The 23,510-nt window shown below is 41.5% G+C and overlaps 1 long non-coding RNA gene and 1 other non-coding gene across 2 annotated transcripts; one reads left to right on the forward strand and one right to left on the reverse strand.

Moving 5' to 3' along the window:
* Window positions 1-1,388: 1,388 nt before the first annotated feature.
* On the reverse strand, window positions 1,389-1,495 carry LOC141635313 (small nucleolar RNA R71). The gene has a single exon (XR_012540011.1). It is a non-coding gene; the product is annotated as a small nucleolar RNA R71 (small nucleolar RNA).
* Window positions 1,496-16,113: 14,618 nt separating this feature from the next.
* On the forward strand, window positions 16,114-21,301 carry LOC141626745 (uncharacterized). The gene is made up of 4 exons (XR_012536332.1): window positions 16,114-16,372; window positions 16,535-16,831; window positions 17,141-19,054; window positions 20,752-21,301. It is a non-coding gene; the product is annotated as an uncharacterized LOC141626745 (long non-coding RNA).
* The last annotated feature ends 2,209 nt before the right edge of the window (window positions 21,302-23,510 follow it).

Consider the following 23,510-nt stretch of genomic DNA (forward strand, 5'->3'; position numbering starts at 1 on the left):
TCCACATGTTAAATCAATTAGTTTATATAAATCATACAATTATGTTCACCATTTCTCTTAATTTAGTTTGCAATTTACATTTTAGTATGAGTAGCTAAATTTCCTAGTCTAAGGGCTAGGGGAGCCATGCATAAATTTAATATATAAACATGATAAAATAAGTTAATAATAATATTGTTTATATTGTTTCTATCACATGTTTGCAACATCACGTTTAATCTTTGTTTAAAGGCCTTATTCATTGATTAAGTTTGTTCATTCGTTCTAAAAGTCGAGAGGCATGGAATTGAATTAGATTAAACATGTGTAGTAGGACGACCTAGTCATGGACGAGAGTTTATCTAGGACCCGGTCTATGGTTGACACTAATATCGTAAGGTGGGTGTCTTTAAGCCTAAACAGTTGACAATATTATTATTACCAAGTTTAACATAATCGTATATTTACGTAATTGGCATGTGTGACCCGACCTCCCTAGACATTTTATTTATTATTGTTTTATTACATCAAACCAATCAACCAAAGCAAACGTTAATCTACCAAGGTAAAATTCAATCCATAACAACTAAATTATAAACTCCCGTCTCCTTTGGGTTCGACCCATAAGTACTACATTAATTTGTTACGTAGGGTATACAGCATAGGTGTGCGATAGCCTATCAAAATTTTGGCGCCGTTGCCGGGGAAACGGTTTTATTACCAATTGAATTGTCGATTTTTATCTTATTTTATTTTGTCTTGAGGAACACTTGTTCCTTGAGACCGTTACTTATCATTTTCCTATAAATTGTTGTCTTATGCCCAGATCCTCTAGTAGTGGAGAATTGCTTTCACCGGATTCCGAACCCGAGAAAACCTTTAGGAGAAGACGACGATTTTGGAAGGAAGTAAAAGAAGCCACTTCTCCCATACAAGTTGAAAGTGCTGGAAAATCTTACTTAGATGATCTAGAGGTTCTTGAAGAGGAGGAGGTTTCTTGTTCATCAACTCCACCACCACCATCTACTACCAAAAAGATGGTGAGACTTTCCGATCACTCAAAGCCCACCGCGACTATGCTTCTGGCCGGAATCACAACCACTCAAATCATCGCGCCGGACTTCGAGATCAAACCGGCTTTCATTATCCTTATGGAGAGGAAGCAATTTGGGGGAAGTCCTTTGGAGGATCCCAATTTGCATGTGCAAAACTTTTGCGACTATTGCTCCATGATCCGGTAAACGGGCGTCACCCAAGCCCAAATAAGGGAAATACTTTTCCCTTTCTCCTTGAAGGACAAGGCCAAGCTTTGGATCAATATCCTTGACCGCACCACCTTGGGAATCACCAATTGGGAGACATTGGCTCTTGCTTTTTACCAAAAGTTTTTTCCACCGGAGAAAACTCAAACTTTGAGAAGCCAAATCACCGGATTCTGCCAACGAGCTCTTAAGAGCTTATATGAAGCTTGGGAGAGGTACAAAGAGCTTCAAAGGCAATGCCCACATCATGGGCTAGATGATTGGTTTCTAGCAATAACATTCTACAATGGATGTTGTGCCGAGTCCCGAAGGATTCTTGATTCCGCCAACAATGGGCGGTTTGATCAAATTGACACCGATCTTGCTCATTCCACGATCGAATCTATGGCGATCCATGATGCCCAATATGTCAATTCCCGAGTTGTGCCATCTAAAGGTAAAGAAGAATCCTCTAACAACTCCGTTTTGCTAGCTCAAATTGCCTTGCTCCAACAACAATTGGCGGAGAGAGATGCTAAGGATTCCATTCAACAACTCAATGTTGTGTCTTCAACGAGCCAAATCATCGGTTGTGATGGATGTGGAGGTACGGGTCATTATGCCGCTCATTGCCGAGCCCCCATTGAAGAGGTAAATGCTTTTCAAGCTTTTAGACAAAGTTCATATCCACCGGGTACATTTTCCAACACTTATAAAACCCGAATTCAAAATTTCATCCGAACTTGTCTTACACTAGCAATAATGTGCTTAACCCTCAACCCCCACCACAAAAAAATGCCTATGTTCCTCAACAACAAAAGTATATCCCTCCACCGGGTTATCAAAATCAACAAAGGCCCCCACCAAACAATTACCAACAAAATCCACCACAAAATACCCAACAAAATAATCAAGGAGTTGGTAAGCTCGAGGGCATGATAATCCAAATGCAAAGGGACTTGTTGGCTCAAATTCAAAAGAATGATCAAGCTCATAGTGCCGCGGTCAAGATGTTGGAACAACCAGTGGCTCAACTAGCTGCTTCTAGCTCTCAAAGGAAGAACGGCCAACTACCTCCCCAAGGTGAGCAACCACATAAAACTGTTAATTCTATTTCCTTGAGAAGTGGTTCAAGCTATGATGGGCCATCCATGACTTTGGATGATGAGGTGGTTGTTAAAAAGGCTAAGCTTGGGGGAAATGACAAAAACAAGGCTAGTGAAGAGCCTATTGTTAAGGATCGTGTGCCATTTCCTCATCGATTGTTGATGCTTAAGAGGAAGAGCAAGCTTGATGCCAAGAATGTTGAGCCCCCTTTGCCCGAAGATAATGACAAGGTGATTGTTGAAGAAATCTCTCATAATGCTGAGGAGAGTAATGTTGTTTCAAAGAAAGTGGATGCTCCTAAGGAGAATGAGAAAGAGATAGTGAAAGATGTGGAGGATGCTCCTCCAAAAGAAGTTGTTCAAGTACCATTTCCCCATCATCTAGCAAAGCACAAGGAGGAAGGTAAGTTTGCTAAATTTTTGGAAGTTTGTAAGAATTTACAAGTCACCATCCCGTTTATGGAATTGATTACCCAAGTCCCTTCCTATTCAAAGTTTATGAAGGAAATCCTCTCAAAGAAGCGATCCTTCAATGAGATTGAGACCATTGCTTTCACCGAAGAGTATAGTGCACTCTTACAAAACAAGTCTCCCCCGAAACTTAAGGACCCCGGTAGCTATTCTATTCCTTGCACTATAGGCAAATATACCATTGATAAGGCCATTTGCGACCTAGGTGCTAGTGTAAGTGTCATGCCCTATTCCCTTTGTGAAAAACTTAACATGGGTGCTTTAAAATGCACAAGTATTATATTGCAAATGGCGGATCGTTCTTTAAAGCGACCTTTAAGTGTCTTAGAAGATGTACCCGTCAAAGTTGGCAAGTTTTTTATACCCGTTGACTTCCTCATACTTGATATAGCCGAGGACTCAAACCCCAATTATATTGGGTAGGCCATTTTTACGCACCGCGGGTGCGTTAATTGAATGTGAAAAATGGGAGGTTGACGTTAGAAGTGGGTGATGACCGGGTTTCCTTTAGCAAAAACAACACCATTAGAAGCCCAATGTTACAAGAGTCTTGTTATTTATTTAGCACTGTGGACTCTTCTTATGCCTCTACTATGCTTGGATCCTCACTAATGGATCCGTTGGAGGACGATATGGGTGTTGTTTGTTTTGTAGGTGACGATGCTAAAGGCACTAATGCTAGGAGTGCCAAGAGGAAAAGGAAATTTTATTTGAACAATTTCAAATGGTTGCGGAATGCAAATATAGCTATGAAATGGAGCTCGGTTGGTGCCAAGCTCAAGTACCAAACTTGAATCAAATAGCTTCTTACGTCGTGCGGGACGTTAAACCAGCGCTTCTTAGGAGGCAACCCAAGCTTTTTTTTATTTGTTTTTATTTATTTTCTGCAATTTATTGTTTTTTTTGTAGATTAGTAATAAAATGCTCGACTTGATGATGTTTCTTTTTGTGAATTTTAGGTGAAAATGAAGGAAGAAGAATTAGAAGAAAATATGGCACGCAGCCCCATGGAAGGACCCCGTTCGGGGACATGGTTTTCGAGAAACAAGAAGGGAATTAAATCAATGCGGAAAAGAGTCGAAACCTGAAGAGGTGGTGGCCCCGATCGGGTTCGTGGTTCTGTGACTCCATGTCCTTTGCTTTATACGAAAAAAAAGATAGATTTCTTTCTGTCTTTCAAGCATACCCGACGGTACTTATTTCCTCCTTTATCTCTCGTTTCTTCGCATTTCTTCACTAAAGCTCACAAAGAAACATCTACATCCCCCCGAATTCATACAAGCTTGGGAGAGATTAGCAAATCGAGTAAGTTTTTAATTGCTTTGCATTTTAGTTTAGATCTTGCATCCCATTAAACATAACCTCTAGTCCTTCTTATTTTGTGCTTTGAGCCATTTTTATGGTTTGATTGGGTGATTTGGATAGTTGGCACATTAAGGACAATGTGATGTTTAGCTTGGGGGGAGATATTGCATTTGCATATAGAATAGTTTGCATGTAGTGTAGAAAATTTGAAAATTTTTGAGAGAAATTTTTGCTTTGTGCTTGCTTGTAGCCTACTTTCCTCTTTGCTTATCCTAATAGTGGCTTGTTTCTAATGATTTATTCTTTCATGTTGGGATATTAGCTACATGGGGATGTCTTAATATAGTAGGTGGGAGATGAAGAATGAACCGAATGGGCTTGATCTTGACTTGTGGCAAGCTACAAAATGGTAAGGTAGAGCCTCTTTTTGACCGATGCATCCATATCCGATCTCTATAAGAGCATCTTGATGCTCCAACATCTTAATGACATCATCTATGTTCATGGTCTCAGCTCTTGCATAGTAAGCGTTTCTCTTGGGCGGCATCTTGAAACTATATAAGAAAGGGTAGACATAAACATACGCACTAAAACCTCAAAACACGAAAGCGGACTGCCCAGAACCCACTCGATCGAGTGCCTAAACCTACTCGATCGAGTGCCCACCATACTCGATCGAGTGCCTCGACATCAGACCCCAAACAGACCTTCTGATCTCTAACATACTCGACCGAGTAGCCAGGCTACTCGATCGAGTGACCCCCTACTCGATCGAGTGCCCTAGGTGTAATACCCGCCCTTTCAGGGACCCTTTGACCATCATTAACTGCCCTTAGGAGCGGGAGTAATCTTAGAAAAGTATGCCAAAACTATCTTGGGGTGCGTGTTAAGAGTGGTACTCGATAGAGTAGAGGCTACTCGATCGAGTAGCTGGGTTACTCGATCGAGTAGGGGGCTACTCGATCGAGTAGGGGGCTACTCGATCGAGTATGTTGGGTACTCGATTGAGTACCGGGTTTTCAGCGAGGGTTTTATATCGCGTTTTGTTAAATCCGCAAATCACTTCCGCCACTTTCCTCCTATCCTTCAGTCGCCCCTTTCCCTTCCCTTCACCTCAAAACCTCCATGGAAGCCTTTTGAAGATCCTTGAACCTTAGGAAGGCGTCGCTTGTGTAGGGTAGCGGTCTCTTGTCGACTTTTCTCCTGGTAGGTATGTCATAATCATCATCCGTGCCTTTGTTCCCTATAGTTAGGATTGCTTGTTGTAATAGATATTTGTATGGTGGTTATAGGCTTTGCTTGCCTTTGGATATGTTGTTGGTCGGCATGGATTGGTTGCGATTTGCTTAAAGGTAGGTTCGCCTACTCGGTTTACGTAGATGGTCAGTGTGTCGGTCGTTATGGTAGTATTGTGGTTGTTTGATATAGTAATTATGTTGTGTTGTGATTGTGGTTGTGATCGTTGTTGATGGTTCTCGAGATGCGGTCTCGGCTGAGTGGGGTCACTTGCGGGAGTGGATTCACGCCCTAGTTTCGCCCTTCGTGGAACCCGCCACGGAAGGGGATGTGCACATTAATGGACAGGGTTATCGCTCGATATGATGAGCGGGGATTTGGTGGGTATGGTCTGCGGTCCCCCCCAGCGGCGGTGGGTCTGGTCCGGTGGACGTCGATGTGAGTTGGTTGGGTTATGGTGGTTGCGTTTGGGAGTGATAGTAGTGTTGTATTGATAATTGTAGTCGCCGTTGTTTTGTCTTATCTCAGTATTGACCTTGTGTGGTTGTTTGTTTGTTATGTGTCTGCCGTGATCCCTTATGGTGAGCAGTCGGTCTTAGCAGGTGTTGATGTTGTTGATAGCTGAGGTCCGGGCAGGGATGAGTCTTCACGAGATATGATGGTCATAGCGAGTAGTCTTTGAGTTGTACCTTTGTATCGTATTTTGGTTTGAATCACTTGTAATATAACTTAATAGTTCTTTTATTGACGTTTGATAATTACTTTCCTCGGGCAACCGAGATGGTAACGCCCTTATATGCTAAGGAAGGCCTAGTTATGGCTCCTCTGGATATGGGGGTGTTACAAAGTGGTATCAGAGCGACGATTTTGGAACCTGTAACAAATGAACATAATGAACGTAGAGAGTCTAATAAAATGAACCTGGTGTATGTGTAATGGGAGCCCCGGCTGATGCTAGATTTTGGGTGAGTAGGCGCCCTCATTTCAAAATCTTGGCCCCATGACACTTAAGCCAGTCACATGGTATGGGAATGTGGAGTCCGTGTGTCTATGTGTAATATGTATGTTAATTGTGTGCGGAGCTACCTTCGGTTAAGCCTTGTTGGAATTGATAGGGGTGTATTAGTGATATATTAGACCGTGTATGGTAATTGTCGATGAGATTAGTGAGGTTCTTTGGATGATTAGTGAGCTTATGTAATGGCTATGAGATATGTGACGAAAGTTTACGTGATAGGAATGCGTGAAAATGTGGAACTGAATGTTGTGACATGAAGAGCGAACATGGTAGATGTTTGCTATAAGTTAATGATGACGGAAGTCATATACGAATTTATAAATCCCTAATAATCACTATGATGATAGTTATAGCATAGTAGAATTATAATTCGAGACATAGCATATAGTGATGCGTTCATGCCTACTTGTTGGTTTAAATTTTCCGCTGCGTAATGTGTGATTCGTACTAAAATAAATTGCTTATGATAGAATGTGAAACATGGTAGATTAATTTGTTTTGAAAAGTATGCATTTATGTAATACGTGAAAGAAAGAACTACTATTAATCATCCGCTTCAACTTGAAGTAAGCACGAGTTTAGTAGTAACATGTAAAACAAGTTTAAGTGTAATAAAATGACACGACTAGGTTTATAAATAACTCGGTGACAGGTAGACCGAGTTGGGTAATTTGTATAACGTCACGTGATATGTCTTTTAGTTGTTGAAAGGTTGTATTTTGCGCGGCAATGGCTATAAAACGTGATTGAATTTGATAATTAGTGTCGAATCCCGAACTTAGTTTGGAATCGACACGCGGCGTTGTTTTGCAGGTATCTTCGAGTTACTTAGTGTTCGGACCGAGTACTTAACTCTACTTGACCGAGTGCGAGTGCTTACTAGACCGAGTAGACCTCACTCGATCTAGTTAGGAGGCTATAACGTCGGGATGTGGGAAAATTCCTGCAGATACTCGACGATTTAGCTCCTACTCGATCGAGTAGGGTGGTACTCGATCGAGTACCCCAGGCACTCGATCGAGTAGGTTCTTGACAGCGAATCCTACGGGTTTTCTTAAAACCCTAATCTTTCTATTTCTTCTTCTTATTCCTCTATATTTCGACACACCTCCACCTAATCTACTCTCAATTCCTTATTCCCTCTCAAATCCTCTCATTCTCTTGGGTTAGTAGTGAATCTTGGGGTTGATTTCTTAGTTTAATTTCGTTTCTCTACTTTGTTCATCAATCAAGGTATGCTATTCTTCCTAATGTACATGGTTTATTGCTTTGAATGTGTTAAAATAGTGAAATAATCTGAAATTTTCGATTTACATGAGTAGGTAGTTGCTTTTGATAGTTGAAATATGATTCACATGCCTCCTTTCCATGTTTGTTGGTGACTAATTGCTGTAAATTAGATTAGGAATTGCAAGGGTTGAACCCGAAATTTCTAGGGTTTCCAAAATTGAAACCGATTTTTGGTTGTTTTACAATGATTAGATGATAGAATTGAGCCTTAAGTATTGTTTATATCATGTTGGAGGATAGATTTTGATGATTTTACCCTTAGAAAGTTGCCTTAAAACTCCGTCTTAAAAGTGCCTTAAATGGAAATTCGTGATTTATAATTGAAAAATTGATGTTGTAATTGTAAAGTATAAGCATGAGTTGAACTTCAATATGCTAATAGAAACGATGATTGATGAATATATGCCGAAATTTTCACAAATTTGTAAAGACCGTCCGAAAATTTTAATTGAGTTGTTGTACATAATAGTGAAGGGTGATAATGATATGTTATAAATTATTCTTTCTCTTGAATTAGTAACATGTGATTAGAAGTGTGTTTGGAATAACCTTAGAATCATGCTAGGATATTCGAACTCGTTGAGCATATGTAAACGCCATGATAATTTCTTGCACAACTATGGATTATGAGTAGTAATAACCTGCGCTTACATGTCAAATTTTTGAAATTTGGTGAATGTGTGTACTTAGTTTCATGTTCAAAGCTAACAGGCGTGAATTATGTGCTCCACATCTTTGAAAGTTGTTGATAAATTGGTGTGCCTAGTGATAAGTTGAATTCAAATTACATGAAATCAATACTTGCATGTTTATATAAGTTGCTTGAACATATGCCATAAGCGGATCCGAGGGCCGAACCTTGGACTCCGCCAAAGTAAGCGGGGAGGGTAACCCACCCGAGACGGGAGAGGGAGTGGACTGTGGTACCCCGCGGTCCCCGAATACCCTACGATTGTTTTTGTTGACTTCAAGCAAAGGGAGCGTTTTGTAGCCTTACAAAAACGCAAAATGAGACCTACAAAGTGTATAGACACCTCTGTGTTAGAGGAGTTGGAGATAGAGACGGATGTCCGTCACATATTCGAGACCTTGGGTTTTACGGGTTTGTATAGGTTGAGGAAGCATACTTACCCTTTTCTTACCTTGGAGTTCATGAGCTCTTTTAACTATGACCCGGTCGATCGTTGTGAGTTTAGATTGATGAATACCGGTTTTTACGTTGACCATGGATTTGTTTGCCTCTCACCTTGGGTTGCCAAGCCTCCCAAGGATTCCATAATGATATTCCGGTGAGTGCGGCGTTTGCCGCCTAATGCCTTGCTTGACCGGGAAGCAAGCTCCCACCTCGAGCAACATCTTTGATTAATGACGTTTGACATATTACCTTGAGAGTCTTTCTCCGTTCCCTTTCGAACCTCCTCTATGTGAAAGGATATCGATAAATTGAATAATCATGAGGTCTTACTTTTGATGTCGTACCTCAACCCCGGGCCAGGAAAGTGGTCTTTAATGCTCCTTCCATAGTTTGTCTTTGCCCTTGCCTTGATGGCTTCTTCCCCTTCCGCACACGAGTTGTGGTGCTATTGCCACTCGGTTAGCTGAAAAGCTAACCTCCTTTGAGGCTTCTTCGGCGTACGTGCCTCTAGCTACCCCAGTGCCTACCATGGATCGTGAATACTATCTCGACCTGAAATGGTTGAGGACCTTGGCTGACGGTAGCCTAGCGTGGAGGGTGTGGGGGATGAGTTGGATGAAGATTCCAGCTCCTGAGCACCTCCCACCCACGGAGCCCTTGGAGCCGGAGTAGTGGCGGTGGACTCCGATGACGAGGAGGAGGAGGATGATGATAGACCCCCCGCCTACTGAGACCTATCTCATCGACGGCACCATCCTTGAGGAGATCCCGGAGCCGACGAAGGGCGAGAATGCGGGAGTTCAGGTGGTAGAGAGACCCAGAGTGGTGAGGGGACCCCGTCGAGTGAGGGAGAGGGCCTCGGAGACTAGGCCACAGCCGGTAGCACCACAAAGCAGCAGCAGTCTTTCCCATGCTACCCTTACCTCGACACCGGAGACGCGATCCGATTACAGCGGAGAGAGTGTCATCTACCTTGACACTCCAAAACATGCACGAGATGGCCTACGCTCAGGGGATAGGGACCGAGGGACCGCATCCGGTTTGGTGGAGAGGAGTTGGGGACTACTCAGGGGTTTTCCATTCCTACGGGGTGGATCGGTCGCGTGGGGGCACCTCGGTCCTTCCCTTACGGTGGCTTGACCCCATGGTATAAGGGCCCGGGGAGCGGGAGCGAGGAGTGGATGCGGGGATCGGGTCACGAGGAGCGGTACCGGGTGGTGGTGATGATGAGGTGATGTTTGAGCGGCGAGCGGCAGGAGTGATACTCCTTGTTTCTATCTTCATTCATGATTGTTAGTAGTAGTTGTTGTTGGTAGCGTGGTTAGATTTTTGGTTGTTTTAGTTGAAACTTTATTTATGAACTTGTATCGTTAGGCCATAAGGCCGGATTAGCTACTTTAACCGTTTGCAGGATGATTGAGAGTCGGGCGTCATCCCGACTCAAATTATGTGACAGTCATGTTTATATATGTTGGTCTATAACGGGTTGTGTAAGGTACTTGGCGCGGTACTCAGAGTACCCCACACTCTATCGAGTAGGCTGCGGGGAAGGAAGAAAGAAAGCATTCTCGAACTCGGGCTACTCGATCGAGTAGCAAGACACTCGATCGAGTAGCATGGCACTCGATCGAGTACCGCTACATACTCGATCGAGTAGCACTTATTACGGGGGTTTTCGAAAAATTAAAAATGTTCAATTGTTTTATAATTGCGAGTTTAATGTTTAAAGTAGTTGTGAGTGCGTAGTAACACCTTTGAACCGTTAATTTCATATGTTACAAGTCGTGATTGAAGTGTTATAAGCGTATTTGTCACAATTAGTGAAGCGGTAATAATTTCTGGTTACTTTAACATTGCATACGCCTCATTACGATCTATTTATCGGAGTTGTAACTTCGCCTATATTTGTGCATATCATTTTAACGTGTGTTGTCAACGGTAACTAGTTATTAGGTGACTTGGGTACGATTTCTAATTTAACGAGTATGTAGTTAGCGAGTAATGTCCACAACAAATAATATGGTTTCCTTTAATGTTAAGATACAAATAATAAGTAATACGCGTTGATATTTGGGTGGTGAACTTCGGGGACGAAGTTCCTTTTTAGAGGGGAAGAGCAATGTCGCGAAACAAAAAGGCCGTTTTCGAATAATGCTTTGCTTGTTTATAATGTTGTTGGTACCATGTTTTGCGTTAATTACAAAAATTTCTGAAATATAACGAATTACTTTAGTTATTTAAAGTGAAGGGGTTGTTATTTAAAGTGAAGGGGTTGTATGTTTCAAGAGACGGTCATGAAGAATAGTTATAGTGTGATGAATCGTATTCGAATCACGTTGCCAAGTAACATGGTGGCATTGGTTGTACCATATGATAGTTGATATGAGACATGTTCTAGATCGATAGTTTGATAGTCGATACTGTATGTCGATACTGTATGTCGGGTGATCGTAGGTGGTGATTCGCATTGCGGGTTTGATGTTTATATGTATATAAAGTAACGGTTAACGGTAATAGTCTTTGGCATGATAGTAGTAAAAGTCATTAGATATAAGTATAGACGGTGATGATGATGACATGGGGGGGGGGAATGGTGTTCTTAGGGAGTAATGGGTTGAGCGGGAAGATGGGTGGGGATGTGTTGTCTTCGTATCTTGAGCGGGAGATAGGTGAGGTGAACTTCGGGGACGAAGTTCTTTTTAAGGGGAAGACTGTAATACCCGCCCTTTCAGGGACCCTTTGACCATCATTGATGCCCTTAGGAGCGGGAGTAATCTTAGAAAAGTATGCCAAAACCATCTTGGGTGCGTGTTAAGAGTGGTACTCGATAGAGTAGAGGCTACTCGATCGAGTAGGTTGGGTTACTCGATCGAGTGGGGGCTACTCGATCGAGTATGTTGGGTACTCGATCGAGTACCGGGTTTTCAGCGAGGGTTTTATATCGCGTTTTGTTAAATCCGCAAATCACTTCCGCCACTTTCCTCCTATCCTTGATCGCCCCTTTCCCTTCCCTTCACCTCAAAACCTCCATGGAAGCCTTTTGAAGATCCTTGAACCTTAGGAAGGCGTCGCTTGTGTCGGGTAGCGGTCTCTTCGACTTTTCTCCCTGGTAGGTATGTCATAATCATCATCCGTGCCTTTGTTCCCTATAGTTAGGATTGCTTGTTGTAATAGATATTTGTATGGTGGTTATAGGCTTTGCTTGCTCATTTGGATATGTTGTTGGTCGGCATGGATTGGTTGCAGTTGCTTAAAGGTAGGTTCGCCTACTCAGTTTCTGTAGATGGTCTAGTGTGTCGGTCGTTATGGTAGTATTGTGGTTGTTTGATATAGTAATTGTGTTGTGTTGTGATTGTGGTTGTGATCGTTGTTGATGGTTCTCGAGATGCGGTCTCGGCTGAGTGGGGTCACTTGCGGGAGTGGATTCACGCCCTAGTTTCGCCCTTCGTGGAACCCGCCACGGAAGGGGATGTGCACATTAATGGACAGGGTTATCGCTCGATATGATGAGCGGGGATTTGGTGGGTATGGCTGCGGTCCCCCACTGGCAGGGCTGGTCCAGTGGACAGTCAGTGACAGAGTTGGTTGGGTTATGGTGGTTGCGTTTGGGACTGATAGTAGTGTTGTATTGATAATTGTAGTCGCCGTTGTTTTGTCTTATCTCAGTACTGACCTTGTGTGGTTGTTTGTTTGTTATGTGTCTGCCGTGATCCCTTATGGTGAGCAGTCGGTCTTAGCAGGTGTTGATGTTGTTGATAGCTGAGGTCCGGGCAGGGATGAGTCTTCAGGAGATATGATGGTCATAGCGAGTAGTCTTTGAGTTGTACCTTTGTATCGTATTTTGGTTTGAATCACTTGTAATATAACTTAATAGTTCTTTTATTGACGTTTGATAATTACTTTCCTCGGGCAACCGAGATGGTAACGCCCTTATATGCTAAGGAAGGCCTAGTTATGGCTCCTCTGGATATGGGGGTGTTACACTAGGTACTCGATCGAGTGACCAAAAACACGATTCTGGTTGCAAAATCGTCAAATACCCACTCGATCGAGTCAGACCCACTCGATCGACTCATGCTAACTCGAAAATGCTACCCGCATGCTATATCATATCCCAACATATTCTATGCAACTTTACAACTCAACATATAAAATAGCTAAGCATGCATTTCTACCAAGCTTTTCATATGATTAACAAAACGATTATATCATGTTATCAAACGCCACATAGTAAACATCCAACATGCTTCATGTTCAAACAACAGTTCTATATACTTCATCAACCTTTCATTCACAAACTCAACCTCCTACTCCAAACATCCAACAATTACAACACACTTCATCACATCCACACACAAGCTAACAAACAACACATACGACCTTGACATACACCCCCCATGTGACCGGTTTAAAATTGTAGGGCGATTTCGCGACTTTAGGACGTCTCCCAAGCCTTTGCATTAGCTCCTACAACCTTTACCCCGGGTTCATTTTAATTGACTCCCTATATTCATTAGGTTCATTGGTTACAGGTTTCAGGATCGTCGCTCTGATACCATTTTGTAACACCCCCATACTCCAAGTGCCTTACCAGGACCACCCAGGTATAAGGATGCTACCATCTCGGTTACCCGAGGCAATGATAATCAAATAAACAATAATGAAACAACGTTTAAATAGAAATACTTTAGTTAAAGGTTACAATCCAAAAACCAAACCAAAATACGAATACATGTTCTCAAACCAACTGTCTACTGGGCTAACTGAAATGTTTATGAAAACTACTAAGCTACAGCGGAAGACTTCTATCATCAGATCGTGGCAACCCCAGCTATCCCAGTAACTCGACTCATACCTGCTCAATAACTGCTCACCATCCCCGAATGGATCACCACAGTTTTTAAAACATTAACCGGAGTCAGTACTATTCACACAAATTATATAATCAACAGTACAGTAAAAAACACAGTTCAAGAGTCACATACAATCACCCACACCAATCAATCTCCGTCACCGACTGTCCACTGGACCAACCCTGCCAGTGGGGGACCGCAGCCGTACCCACCAAATCCCCGCTCATCATACCGAGCGATAACCCTGTCCCATTAATGTCCTCATCCCCTTCCGTGGCGGGTTCCACGAAGGGCGAAACTAGGGCGTGAAGCCACTCCCGCAAGTGACTCCACTCAGCCGAGAACGCATCTCGAGAACCAGAGAAAAACAATCACTATCACAATACAACATCAACAACCGTCTGAATCAACCAACAATCACTAACTACAAAGACAATCACCACACATTATGTAATTAATGCTTGAGTAGGGAAACCCTACCTGGAAAGCACAACACAATCAGACGATCTCACAGCTGATATCAAAACGCTTCCTCTACGAATCCTCCTCCTAACATACAAATATATAATCACTACCAATCATACAAAACAACAAAACCCTCAAATACCAAATTAGGGTTTAACCAACTTTAATGAAATGCTATAAAAACGGTATATAGGTCTTACCCTCGACGCAAGGATCACAACGGTATAAAGAAAGGTAAAATCCGACCTTCCAAGCTCCGGGATTTGCCAACAATGCGATTAAAGCGAATGATGTAGTTTGATTTCTCTTCTCACAGTGATTAGGTTTTAAAAAGTGTTTAAAGAACAATGACGGAAGTAATATATACTCTAATCGCATTATTAACAAAACCCGAGAAATCATCCCAGAAGCGGCTACTCGATCGAGTAGCTAAGGTACTCGATCGAGTGCCCCCTTACTCGATCGAGTATCCACGTTACTCGATCGAGTACCCAACAGGTCAGAAACTATTTTAAACTGCAACTCACCCTTACTCGACAGAGTAAGGCCTACTCGATAGAGTACCCAGAGACTCATAAATACGTAGTATTACACCGTGGCCAAGGTACTTCAATCTGGTTTCTACTGGCCGTCTATGTTTAATGATGCTAGGTTGTTTGTAGCAGGTTGTGATGCTTGCCAGTGAACGAGAACTATTTCAAGGAGGCATGAGATGCCTCAGAATGGTATTTTGGAGGTCGGAATTTTTGATGTATGGGGCAATGATTATCAAGGGCCATTCCCGTCTAGCAAAGGAAACAGGTACATACTAGTTGCTGTAGACTATGTGTCCAAATGGGTAGAGGTCGTTGCTTCAGCTAATTCTGATGCGAAGACCGTTGTCCAGCTGTTTAAGAAGGTCATCTTTCCTCGCTTTGGTGTCCCTAGGATCGTCATTAGCGACAGAGGTATGCATTTTAAAGAAAAAGAGCTTTCTGCTTTATTGTCAAAATATGGTGTTTCGCATCGTCGTGGTTTGGGGTATCATCCCCAAACAAGTGGACAGGTGGAGGTCTCCAACAGGGAGATTAAAGAAATTTTGGCAAAGGTTGTCTCCAAATCCCGAAAAGATTGGAGTATGAAGCTGGATGACACATTGTGGGCCTATAGGACAGCTTTCAAGACACCGATTGGTGCATCGCCATATCGGTTAGTCTATGGAAAGTTCTGTCACCTACCTGTGGAGCTAGAGCACAAAGCTTGGTGGGCTATTCGAGAGCTTATTTTTGATCCATAGTTATGTGATGAGAAACGGTTGTTGCAGCTAGATGAACTTGAAGAGTTTCGTCTAAATGCATATGATAGTGCCAAGGTTTATAAAGAGAAGACTAAGAGATGGCATGACAAGCGTATCATACCGCGAGAATTCCAAGTTGGGGAGAAGGTGTTGCTATTCAATGCCCGACTCCGTCTATTTCCGGGTAAGCTGAAGTCCCGATGGTCTGGTCCTTATAAGGTAACTTCTATTTCTAAATTTGGGTCAGTCGAGTTAGAGAATTTCACGGGAGAGCGTTTCAAAGTGAATGGTCACCAAGTTAAGCATTGCTACGATGCTAAAGATATTGTTGGAGTGGTTGAGGTATTGCACCTTGAACCCGTTACCGCACTTGCTGAATGAGGTAACAAAGGTCGAGCGGGACCGTATAAACCAGCGCTGACCGAGAGGCAACCCGGATTGTAAAATTTATGTAAAAGTGTTCTGTGTGCTTTAATCATGTTTTAATTTTGTGTGATTTTCGTTTGGAAAAGAGATAACTTATCACTTGCGCAAGGTACCAAGCATGTCGTTAGACACGAGCTTGCTTGCTCGACACGGGGAACGCCATCTAAGAAGTCTCTGAGGTAAGTCGATCGACACTGATGAAAAGTCGATCGACACAAGGTAAGTTGGCCTTTTTTTTTTTTTTTTTTTTTTTCTTTTTTTTAAGATTACTCGATCGACACTTATAGATTGACTAAAAGTCTAAAAAAAAAATAAGAAATCTCCCTCTCCTATTCTACTCGACACAAAAGAAACGACAAACCCCCTTTCCTCAATTCATCCAATTCCAACTCGATTTCTACTTCCAATTGATTAAATTCCTTCACAAAATCTAATTACCCATTCTTTTAAACTGTAAATTCTCCCTTTTGCCTTTCAATTTTCGACCAAATCAGTCGAAATTAGGATCTAGGGTTTCGCAATTTTTCGGGTTTAATTTGTGATTGCATTCAAATTGAGTCCTGCTACTGAGGTTAGGGTTCCTTGCTCGTCTTTCTTAATTGTGTTTAATTTGATTACTGTGTTTGTTCAAAATTTCGATTGCTTTAGGTGTTTCGAATTTGTCTTATTTCGTTCTTTTTATGCTTTATGATTTGGCTGTGGTTATTTGTTTATATGGGATTTTTGTTTTCAGATGCTTGGATCGACTCATTGTATGCGATTTGCAAGTCATGACTGCCATTGTTGCCATTCATATCGCTGCTATTCACTCGACACTTCCGCTGCTTGAGAAGAGCTTTTGTTTATTGGGATTTATTTGTCACAAATTGGTTTTTAAGATTTTGAAATATGCCACCTGAGACGGGTTTTTACTTGTTGAATCCTGCTGCTCGTTCTGTCAAACGTCGCTGCTTTGCGAGTTTCGTACTATCGTTCAAATTCAGTAGCAGAAGAAAACCCGTTTATGCTCTACTTGCTCTTTCGTTTTCCAGTTGCGTAAATTGGGACTTTTTCCCTTTCGCATAGAATTACTTTGAATTTCTCAAATTAGTTGTGCTAAGTGCCATTTGTATTCGTGATACATTGCTGTTTGATATGATATTCAGTTTGAATTTTTTTTGAATTATGCGGTTCATAATCCAAGTTGAAGGACCGTGGCCAGTAATTGTGCAGTGGCAGTCTCCCTTATCGGGATTAATTGTCCTCAGTTGATTTAATTTGAGTTATCCACATTAATTCATCCCGTGCCCATCATGTATATGTTTCCGGTATTCGTTTTGAACCATATGCCTATTTGCAGGTCATGGACAGCGCATGTAAGAGACGGAAACTAGCTGAGCCAGGAAAGACAGGCACGCAAACAGCGGCAGCAGGTGGTTCCCGTGTGGGTCAGCCCACTCAAGCAAGTCATGCTAGTGGGAATTCAAGCGGTAGTGGGAGCGCGGAAATGGATACATCGGGTGCTGTTGTTGCAATTATTGAACCACTTAAAGACTATCCGAGTGTCGTATTCGGTTCCACGGAGTAGCGGGAAAGGTTTTATAACATTTTTGATCTTCCTGTTATCCCTACTCGTTTTCTTGATGTTAATTCTTTAGATGCTATGGGTATTCGGGAACCGGTCATCATGGTTACCGAATTCGCTATGAATACGTCCTTACCCATTCGCGATTCGCTCCTCTAGAATGTGTCTTATATGTATTTTTAGTAAGCAACATGATAGAATTCGCTTTTAACAATTCGCGATTCACAGGGCACCGAGCGAATTCGGTAACCATGCCGGTCATAGCCTTACTTAATGGGACGGGTACTTCGGGGTTGATTTCTATGCTACATCACACGTATGAAACACTTACCTATGAATTCTTTAGTAGCTTTTGCTTTGAACCGCGAAATTTAGCGGAAAACAGGCCTGTGAGTCGGGTTTCTTTTCGACTCCTAAATAAAGACCATAAATTGACTTTGGCACAATTCGGTAGTCTTCTAGGGGTTAATGCCAATGGTTCGACTACACCCCCACGAGCTCAGGCCTACAAAACTTTATGGGGGACCCTTACGGGCAGGCCCCGACGTCGACATCACATCAATGATGTTGAACACCCCGTTCCCCGCTATTGGTTTCGCTTGCTATGTGGGACTATCTTTGGTCACCCTGAAACAAATAAGTTGAATGTCATTGAGCAGCATATGCTTGCTGGCTATTTAAATGTGGATTATGGTGACCCCTTTGTCTTAAATGTGGCCCAAGCTGTGGCCGAACACTTTCTCACCGTCCACACTCATAAGGCCATCCACTGTGGGGGTATTCTGAGTCATCTCGCTGCCCGACTTATTCCTAGTTTTCCCCCATCTCACCTAGTGCCACTTAACCTAGGGACCGGGGGAGCTTCTTTAGCGGCTAGCCGCTTGCTTCATACTAAAGCTTTGGGTAAGGGTCACTGGCTTCATACCAAACCTTCCATCCATTGGAAGCTGCTGGATTCGAGGTTCCTTCCTCTACCTTGTCCTACTTTACCTCCCATCGTGCCTATGCCTAAGTTCGACCCCACTCTTGACCCGACGAAATCTAAACCCTGTACCCCCACTTAGGTTGTCAGCGAGACCATTATTACTAAGGATGGTCATACTCCCACTCATGCCCCCACATCTACCCCTACTCCTACACCCACTATTACACTGCCATACTCACCTCCACCTCCACCTCCACCTCCACCTCCACCTCCACCTCCACCTCCACCTGGCCAGGGCCAGAGCCTACTTACCCCGACCACTTTATTCCACCTCCGCCATTTGTGCCTCCCACGGTCATAGACCAGAGGCACCGTGATACCTTGCTTTTATGTTTGTGCACTCGTATGGCGAGGATGGAGCGGGATCAAGCTTTGTGTGGTTTTCTTGTATATGACTCGTATGCTCGAGACGGGAGGTTGCCACGGGCTGGCCCCACCCATCTTATTTCAGGTTTCCGGAGGGTGGATATTCTTCTCCCACGGCTACTGCTGATGCCGTGGCGACTGTTTCTAAGCTACCTACTACTGCTACTGCTGAGGTTGCTATTATGGAGAAGGGTACGAGAGGTGATGGTGCCGAGGTGGGAGCACGTGGGAGCACTTCTTGATGATGACCCGTGTGCTACGGGTGCTGGTTAGTGGAAGCTGCTGGCCACGACCTCCCCATGTTTGTTGCTGGTTTGGGGAGGTCTGTTTTGTGTTGTGTGAGTTCTCTTTTCCTTGTTTACATTTCATGTGCATTTCATTTTAGCTGTGTGTACCACTTTCCCTTGTTTTTGCTGCTTCTCTTTGTTTGCTGAATACAATGAGGGCATTGTATGATTTGGTTTGGGGAGGGTATACATATGTTCCATATGCATATTTCTTGCATTTCAGCATGCATTCTTTTATTTATATAAAAAACCTAAAAAATTGAAAATTTTCATAAAACAACAAAAACATGTTTGCATTTAGTTTGCATCTAGGTAGAGTCTTAGGTTGAGTCGGAGTGGTCATATAACAATGATGACATTGCTTTTATACTCTTGCCAACTCATTCAAGCCTTGCACTGTTGGGACACCCTATTTTGATAAATTCATTTGCATAGTCTACGAGTTTTTGATAAATTCTACCAAACGAATAGACTTCACCTATATGTTGGCAAACTATACATTCTAAGGTTTAGAGCTTATAAACCGGTTACATTAATGACCGGTTTCATTTAGGATGTGAGTAGTACTCCTTACATGGCATGTAACATCAATTTGCATAAGCATGAAATTTATCTCTTATTACCTACATACACTCGGGTTTGTGGTGGTGACACATGAGGAGAGGCGACCCTTCCTTTATATTTTACCCCTATTAGCTTCACATTAGCCAAATTTGCTTTGTTTTGACCCATTTATTCAACTACATTCCTATATAGCCTACCCTTGTCAAGCTATTCTTGTTGGTAAGTTTGGAAATTTTGTTGTGGTCGATTTTATTGCTATTGTGACAGATGTTGGGAGGAAGAAAAAAGAGAGAGGGGGGGGGGGATGAAAAAAAAGTGATGAAAAAAAGATATGGAAAGAAAAAAAAAAAGAAATGAAATGAAGTTGTAAAAGAAAAAAAAAAGAGTGACATTCTTTTTACTCCTATATTTATTATTTTTATTATTATTTGAGGAGTATTGTTGATATTGTGAGTGAGTTTATGCCACATTTGGCATTGTGCTTAATTTTAAATGTTGGATTAGAAGTGGAATATCCTTACTTTTGCTTGTGTTCGGTGCTAACTTGGCTTTTACCTCTACATATCCAAATCATTTTGCCCCTTCTTACCCATTTACCTCACCTCACATTCATATTTAAGTCCTCGGCATGTGTTATGGACCTTGTTTGTTGGAGTGTATGTGTACGCTAGCTAGAGATATCTATCATGTTAGACTCCATGCATGCTTTTGTAGGTCGTAGTTAGGTGAGCGACTTTTTTCTCTCTCTTACAAAATTTGTACTCACCTTGTGCTTATAATGAGAGATGAGTGACCCGTGAGAGTCCGACATAAATGGTCTTGCAAGGTCGACGGTTTGGTAGTTTTTGGTCATTTATTTAACTCGTTTGCACTTGAAATTTGCGTGCTTAATCGCTTTGGAATTTACTCCTTAGCAAGGGTGTCACATTTGCATTAAATTGGTTTATCGAGTCTTTTGTATAGCTAGCTCTGGGTTGTATGCCACTTCATTAGTCTCCGTTCTATGTCTTGTGTTTAGTGCTTGTTTGGGGGACAAGCAAGGGTTTGGTTTGGGGAGGTTTGATGCGTGTCTTTTAGACGTATTTATTTACTTATTTCGGCACGCATTTTTATGAGCTTACTTGATTATTTCGCTTTATTTCCTCCGGTATTTCTACTTTGGGTGTGTTTCGTATCCTTTGCAGGATTGAGGCGCATTTATGCTTTTCGGTAGCCAAATCCGTTCGATGATGTGCAAGAGGGAAGCGACACAGTGATCACCTTGGATCACTTTGGTGAAGCACGGTTGAAGATGTTGACCGACCATAAGTTTCATGTCGGTCGACCTGTAGGAGTTTTGTCGTCCTCAATATTTCAGCAGTCGTTCGACCAATTTTCCTTGATTTGGATTTGCTCGACACAAGAGTCACTTTGATGAAGCAAGTTTGGTTAAGTCGTCCGACATCTATTGATGGTCGATAAACATAGTAGCCATGTCGTCCCCATTCTGCCGTTCGACCAATTTTTCCTTCACTTCCTTTGATTGACACGGGTAATTGTTTGGAATTTGCAGTAGTTTGTCGTCCTACATTCTAAGTATGTCGGTCGACATTATGTTTTCAATTAGTCGACTTCATGCTTTTGTCGATCGACTTTAGTAGTCTTTTTGATCGTTTAAGATTTATTTTAAACGCTTAAGTTGGTTTTATTTCCTTATTCGGGCTTGGACTATAAAAGCTCTAGTAATCTTTTAATTAGGTTACACACTTTTTTTTACTCTTTATGCAAGCAGACAGTTAGAAACATTACTACGTAGAAACTTTCTCAAACTTTGAGATCTAGATTTATTTCTCTTCTTGCTCGTACTTGGATTCATACTTGGTAATTTAAATCAATCCTTTATTTTATTCATCTTTTTATTCTCTTCTCATTCTTATTAATTTTAGTTAATGTTCATTTATCTTTCAATTTATTTGTTTATGAATCCTCTTTAGGGGGTGTTTGGTTCACGCATGAGTATGAGTTTGGAATCGGGAATCATACCTGAGTGGTATTGGGTTGGAACTTGATACCTCATACCTTGTGTTTGGTTCAATTTTGGGGGTATGGGGTTAGAAATCAATCAAAGCTAAAAAAATCTTCAAAATACAATTTTTTTAATAATAATTTTTATACTATTAGTCATGTAGATAAAATTTAATCAAATAAAAATATAAAAAGATTTTTTTTACAATTTTTCTCTCACTTTTTTATATTTCTAATTTGATACCATAGGTATCAATTTCATACCTACCCCCTCCAGGGGTATGAGAAACCCATACCTCATGGGGTATGGGTATGAAATCTTCAATTTCGTCAAACAAACACATGGTATGGGTTTGGTTCATTCCAAACCCATACCTCATACCTATATTGGGTGAACCAAAGACCCCCTTATTTCTCATCTATTTTAATTATTGTTATCGATTTCAACATGAGTAGCTAAGGGGCCGTTTGGTTCAAACATTAGGAATGGAATGGAATGAAATGAAATGGATTCTAACTCCATATGGGTATGGAGTTAGAACCCCATACCTTTTAATGCTTGTTTGGTTCACGTTTGGAATGGATTCGGATCCTTTTGTTTTTTTTTGTTATTATAAGTACCTACAATGTTATTTATAATTTCAAGTAACTAATACACGATACTAACAAAAATAAAACTTCAAAATAATCGATAAAAAATCAATACGACTAAATTAAAAATATTCTTGAATTATTAAAAACAAAAAAAATTGCAATATAATCATCTATCACTCTGATGATCATCTGTAATGATCAATGCTGCAAATACTCAAAACACTAATCGCCATACAAAGCATGTATGATCATCATCAATGGTGATTATATTGCTAATAAATTTGTAATGATGGGATAACATTGCAATTAGTCACACTAATCGCACTTTCGTATTGAAAAAAAGAGAGTAAAAAAAGGTAGAAAAGTATTGACAATGAAAAACACGAGAAAAAAAATGAAGAATAGAAGATTGCAGAGAAGGATTTGGTAAAATGTAATGTTAGATTTCTTTTTATTTTTTGTTTTCTATTATTCTGGGTTTGTATATGGAGGGAATGGATTTAGAATCATGGGGTGAGACTAAGGTATGAGATTCTAGGGGGTTGGGGTGGAATTAGAACCCCTTGGGTTTCTAACTCCATTCCAAAAGGGGCCAACCAAACATTGTAATGGATGAAACCATTCCAATCCATTCCAAATGCTCCAACCAAACACCCCCTAAATGTCTTGCTAGGATTTAGGGGATCCATGGAAAGTTAAGGGTTGTTAATTAAGCGATTAGGTTAATCAATTTTATTAGTCTTTATTGTTAACTGCAACTTTAAATATACGAATAGTAAATTAAAGGCCACAATTGGTTATTTGATTTGGTAAATCCCGACCTAAGATCGAAAGCCTGGTAAGGATTAGCCCTGTTGTAAACATTAGAGTGCCCTAGTAAGTTGCGAGAGCCCGCTAGAAGCATTTTAGGGCGAATAGCGATCCGAGAGAACCTTTTCACTGCCTTTTAGACCGGTAATTGAGACAGACCTATAACCCTACCTTAGACCCGCAATAATCCATGGTGAACCGACGATCCTAGTCTCCTCTCCTTATATTTTTACGGTTTCATTTCTCCCTTTTAATCCTTTTTATTTTAATTGTCTTAGTTATTATTCAAACAAACAAAATCCCCCATTTGTTACATAACAAACTTGAATTAGCAAATAGATTATCATCTGTCTCCCTGTGGATGCGATCCCGACTTCCCTAGCTGCGTTACTTAGAGTATAGTTGGTTACTTTTGATAGGGTTGCGACCAGCTCATCAGCTTTTTCCCCGATGCGTTGACATTTCCCTTTTTTTTTTCATTCTAGTTATTAACACGCTAACGGGGTAATGAAGATTAGAAAAAGAATGTACTCCC

Source organism: Silene latifolia, chromosome Y, assembly GCF_048544455.1.
Source record: "Silene latifolia isolate original U9 population chromosome Y, ASM4854445v1, whole genome shotgun sequence".
In the NCBI taxonomy this organism is placed as follows: domain Eukaryota; kingdom Viridiplantae; phylum Streptophyta; class Magnoliopsida; order Caryophyllales; family Caryophyllaceae; genus Silene; species Silene latifolia.